This window comes from Lygodium microphyllum, unplaced genomic scaffold (assembly GCF_053477565.2).
Source record: "Lygodium microphyllum isolate KBCC unplaced genomic scaffold, Lygodium_microphyllum_v1.1.10 scaffold_38, whole genome shotgun sequence".
NCBI classification, from domain to species: domain Eukaryota; kingdom Viridiplantae; phylum Streptophyta; class Polypodiopsida; order Schizaeales; family Lygodiaceae; genus Lygodium; species Lygodium microphyllum.
In genome coordinates this window covers 1,470,833-1,476,675 of record NW_028229521.1, presented here as the reverse complement: position 1 = coordinate 1,476,675, position 5,843 = coordinate 1,470,833, and the positions used below count along the sequence as shown (strand labels likewise).

Below are 5,843 nucleotides of genomic sequence, written 5' to 3'. Positions count from 1 at the left end.
CCGACTCGTATCTTTTTCCTCATGGCTTCATTGTTTTCATGGTGCAGAGTTCCTTGATCATTCTTTTCTTCTTTGTCTGCCGGTTTGTCAATCTTCATCATTCTCCTCGTCTCCTTCTTCGTTCTTGCGCTTCATTCCGTCTCCCCCATTCTTGAATATCATAACAGTTGGAATGCTGCAGATTCCATAGTTAGTAGCAATTGTAGGGCTTTCATCTATATTGAGCTTGAGGCATCTCACCCGGCCAGCATATAGAACTGCAATCTCATCAAACAATGGAGCAATCATCCGGCAAGGTCCACACCAGGAGAAGCTGCCTTTATTTATCCTTGGTAGAGACACCGTATTTGTCCTGCATCTTGGCGATTTCTTCCTCCTTCTTCTTCGTATCAATTTTCTTGGACATCTTTGTTTGCTGGTAATAAAGCACGATGAGGTAACGGTTGCAGACATTGAAACCAGAGAGATGATCGACAGCGTTCTTGGCATCGTAAATGTCCTCGTAGACAACAAAGGCTATGCCTCGCGTGTCCTTGCTGTTGCCCAGACGAATTTGTCTGATGGCGCCGTACTTGCTGAAGATATCGTGCATGTTCTCATAACTGATGTTGAAGGGGAGGTTGCGGATGTACAGCACTCGGTTGACCTCGGGGAAAAGGCGAGTGTTGCCTCGACGCAGGGAAATGGTCGCCATTATGGCGTTCTTCCTTCTTCTTTTCCTTCTCCTCAAGTCTTCTACTGTGGCTACAATCTTCTTTTGCCATTCGATTTCACTTCGTCTGCAGTTTCCACACCACCTTAGATCAGCAACGTCTACTTCTTCCCTCTTTACAGCTTCACAAACTGTCGTCAGCTTCAGAGCTTGTCGTTGGTCTTCAATCCGCACTCTCCTGCGTCTCGCTTTTCTGTTCCTTTGGCTACTACATAGCCTTCTTGTTTTCTGCTTCGTCTTCTGCTATCGTCCTCTTTTTTAGCAGCATCTCCAATTATTCGATCCTTGTTTTTTTCTTCCCAATTCGTTGAACGTCTGCCTCCTTATATTTCATATACCATATTCTAGTGCAAGCCTGGTCCACTTCATAAGCCCTTGAAATACATCACAAATTCTTCTATAAACTCAATCCTCTTGATGAATAAATCGGTTCAACTCCCCCAATGTCTTCAATGGTTGATATTTTTTTTTATATGTGCCTCGCTTTGATCATGCAAAGTGACCTAGTACAAAGTATGTTATGAAATAGAACTTCATGCTCATCCATACATGATTTGAGAAAATATGCAAAGTCGAATTATGGTATGCAACCAATCAATCGATGCTACACAAAATAATAATGAATGCACTTGAAAAAATTGTGCATAACCTATCTAAATATGCCAGTGCGTCATGCATAATGCAGACATAATTCCTTGTTAATTAAATCATTATCCCCACCTCTCAACTCTCATCAATAAAACATCAATTTCCACTCCACCCATCCAAAATCTCACAGTCTCTCAAGAAAATGATTGTCCTCAAGATGTTGACCAGATAAGAACAGCCCATCTCACAATTGACGGCGTCCTTCACGACCCTATAAACTGACCCAACCTCCTTACACACTCAACCAGAGATTCCTAACTTGGTGATGAAAATCCCAAATATCGTGCGTGCAAGAAATGTGCCTGCTCAATGACAGGTGCTCTCTCATGTGTGCGTGCATCTAAGATATACTACATATAGTTGCAGCGGACCTCATGCCGTGCTAGTGCTCAATGATGGTGCAATGCGTGCATAATCCCAACCCATGGCATGGAAGTATTTGATAAGAACAGGAGACGACCCCCGAGTGCAGTGCATTAGCAAGTGCAACGTGAAGTGCTCGTGAACCCATTATCCCTATGATGTGCAAGAGTCTCGACAAGAATACATACCTAGGTCCTCAATGTTCGGCAGCTAATAGCAAACTCCAGCATCAACCTGTCCAAAAAAAATACCAGGCTCGACCAAGGCTATCAAGTTTCACACTCAACAAATCAAACAAAATGACAGAAACAAATCCTAAACTAGACAAACACAAGAAATCCAATTACGAAACAACAAAACAAATTGTCACGCAAATAACTAAGCTAGCAGAAATCAAACCTAACTACAATTTAACTAGGGGTTTTCAGTTTTCACAAAAACGCTTGACATATTTAGCCCTTCCCCTAGTCTGCAAACATTCATGTGCAGCAGTTGCTTTCATAGAGTGATGCTACATCTATCATCCATTCAGTTTTCTCATTCTTTTGTTGAAATTGTCATTCTAACCACTCCTCTATTTGTATTGTCATTAACCTTGATATATACTTTTTTAATCTATACCCATTAATCATTTGTTTATGTGCCTTCCCATCCAAATTTTCTAACGCATAAGTTCCATTTTTAAAAACTTTAGAAGCCCTGAATGGTCCTTTCCACTTTGTTTGGAATTTCTTTTGAAAAGTATGATCCAATTTACTATTGTATCTCAAAACTAAATCCCCTTTTTTTATATTTTTATATTTTATTTTTTATTAATCTCTTGTAGATTTTTTTCTTGACTTTTCTCATATTGATCACACACTTCCTATCTATCTAATTGTGCTTCTTGTAATTGTATCAACCTTTCTGCCAAATAATTTTTTTCCTCTCCCTTCAATCAACTTTTCAAACATCCTTAAAGTTGATATTTCTACCTCTATAGGTAGTAAGGCTTCCCTTCCGTAAACCAATTTAAAGGGAGAAAAGCATGTACTTTCTTTTCTTCCTAATCGATAAGCCCACAAAGCACTTAGCAACTCAATATCCCATGTTTGGGGACGATCCTTTGTCATTTTAGACAACATTCTTATTAACTCCCTGTTGAATCACTCGTTGAGACCATTACACTGAGGATAGTATAGTGAGGCAAATCTTTTTGTTATTTTCAGTTTCTCACAAAGATAGTCAATTAATTCTCCCTTAAAACCTGGTCCTCTATTTGACAAAATCTCTAAAGGTGTTCCAAATTTACAGCATATATCTTCATAGATGAATTTTTCCACATCTATGGCTATAATGTTTTTTACAGCTTTAGCTTCTGCCCATCGAGAAAGATAATCAATTGCTGTCAAAATATATATTTTTCCTCGCGAAGTATGTGGTAATGGACCAATTGCATCTATTTCCCATTTAAAAATGCCATATGCAAGAATTGTTTTTCTTGTTTCTGGTTTTAATATTCTCTTACTCATTCTTTGACATTCATGACAAGATTTGCACCAATGATTAACATCTTTTTGAACACTCGGCCACATATATCCTTCAGTTAAAATCTTTTGTGAAGTTATTTTGTAAGAATAATGTCCCTCACATGCCCCCTCATGATTTGTTTCTAGAATGTGATATATTTCTTCTTTCCAGGGAACTCTTCTTAAAATTAAATCCACTCCTTTAGCATAAAGGACATCATCACCATGTTATATCTTCCAGCTCTTCTTAAAAACCCATATTTTTTATTTTTTTGAATACTAGACGGTACTTTCCTTGTTAGCAAAAATTCTTCTTCCAAATCTAGAGCTTCTCTTCCCCTATAAAGAGGAAGATCTGCTTTCATTACAAATACTTGACAAATTGCTAATTGGACTGCATTGTGAGCTTCCTGATTTTATTCCTTGGAAATATGTTTCAAACTCCAGGCTTCAAACTGTTTTAAATCTCTTCGAATTCTATACACAACCTTTTCAATTTGGGATTTTTGATTTGCCAAACTTCGAGTATTTGCTTTACTAATAGTAAAGCATCACCTCTAATTCTCAACCTTTGAATTCCCATTCTTCGATAAAGGATAATGGTTGCTTGTAAGGTTGCATACTCAGCTTCGTTGTTACTTGTTGCTTCAAGTTTAGCTGTTTCTTTTTTTATCAACTTCCCTTGAGGATCATAAACTACTATTCCTCCTGAAGATGCTTGGTGTGCCTTACGATATGATCCATCAAAATACATCAAAAATGAGTTTTCTATTTCTGGTTTTACTTCTTCTTTTTCTCCAAATTTTCCTTTTAGCAAAAAAGAGCTTCCTCTATAGGTTAAAAGGTATGCTATTGTAGCCCTAGTTGAGTCCTCAACCTGAAATTATATTGAAATTCTTCTAGTTCAACAATCCATTTCACAACTCTTCTTGAGAGGTTTGAGTTATTCACCAACTGTGGTAATAGTGTATAGCTTGTTAAAATAGTAAAGGATTTCGGTAGTAAATATCTCCTAAACTTTTTACAAGCAAATATCACACTTAACATTACCAGTTCTATTTCTGTATATGTTTTTTCTATTTGCAACTTCACTCGACTTGCGAAATAGATAGGTCCCATATATCTAGAATTCCTTCCTTGGTGCATTAGAATTGCTCCAATAGCATCTTCTCCAACTGAAGGATTCACAAAAAATTCATTTTCCCAATCAGGTGCTTGAACTGATGATGTATGACCCACAGTTTCCTTCACCTGTTGAAACACTTCTTTAGCCTCTTTAGTCCACTCTAAAGGATCCTTCTTGGCTACCATCTGTAACAATGGATAGAGTAACTGAGATGCCAAAGGAATGAATCTTGATAGATATCTTGCCTTATGAATGAATGTCATAAGTTCTTTAGTATCTGCAGGTGATACTAAGGTTACTAGGGCTTCCACCTTTTCAGGATCAGGCTCTATTCCATTTTCTAAAACTACATGACCAAGAAGTTTCACTTTTGGTTGGGCTATTTTGCATTTTTTTGGATTTAACTGACAACCGTAACTATCCAATCTTTCAAATACGTTTTCAAGTTTTTCACAATGTTCTAATCTTGTACTATGAACACAAATATCATCAATGAAATCTCTAACAAACTTCCCTAAGTAAGGGGCTAACACTCTATTTATCCTCCCTTGATACCAAGCCGGTCCATTACTAAGTCCAAAAGGTAAAACTCTATAGCAAAAAAAACCCCATGGTGTTATGAAAGTCGTTTTCTTTTGATCTTCAGGAGCAATGGGTAATTGAAAATATCCAGAATATCCATCACAAACACTATACCTTTCAAAACCTGCAACTGAATCTAAGATTTCATCTACGAATGGAATCGGATAATGATCTCTTTTTGTGACGGCATTTATAGGTTTATAATTTACACAAATTCTCCAACCTCCTGTTTTCTTTGATGCTATAACTATTGTGCTTACCCATTCCGAATGTTCTACATGATAAATAAATCCTGCTTGCAACAATTTATCTACTTCTTCTTTCAAGACTGATATTTGTTCTGAAGTCAAGGGTTTTAACTTTTGATATACTAGCTTGGCATCTTCTTTCAGTTCTATTTTTAGCCCTTCCCCTTTCATTCCTCTGATTTCTATGTGTGAAGTTGCAAAAAGGTTTGGATATTTATTGATGAGTGTATGATATTGTTTTCTTTCTCCATCTGTCAAATCTTGACTTAACATTTTTTCCAGAAACTCTCTTTTTTTTTGTGGAAACTTGAGGTAGTTCCATTAAATTTTCTAATTCCTCTAGTTTCCTTCTTCATCATCTTTAAAAAATCTATCTTTTTGATTTCCTTTGGTTTTAACATTTATAATTTGGACTTTATATGAAACTTTTTGTGAAAGTTCTTCTTTTGAAGTTGATTCTTCATCCTTTAACAGGAACAAAAGTCATTTTTCTTTAGAAGAAATATTTAAATTAGGACTTTTTATGTTTCTTGATACCCTTGAAACTATTGATGATCCGATATGAGTTATTGACTTCAGTCTGTTTCCTAGGGATATTTCCTTCTTCTTCTTTTTTATTTTTTTCAATTATTATAGATGAAATTTCTGGATCTGAA

At 36.5% G+C, this 5,843-nt stretch overlaps 1 pseudogene; it reads right to left on the bottom strand.

Moving 5' to 3' along the window:
* Positions 1–319: 319 nt before the first annotated feature.
* LOC148009136 (splicing factor 3B subunit 6-like protein pseudogene) lies at positions 320–694 on the bottom strand (annotated as a pseudogene).
* Positions 695–5,843: the final 5,149 nt, after the last annotated feature.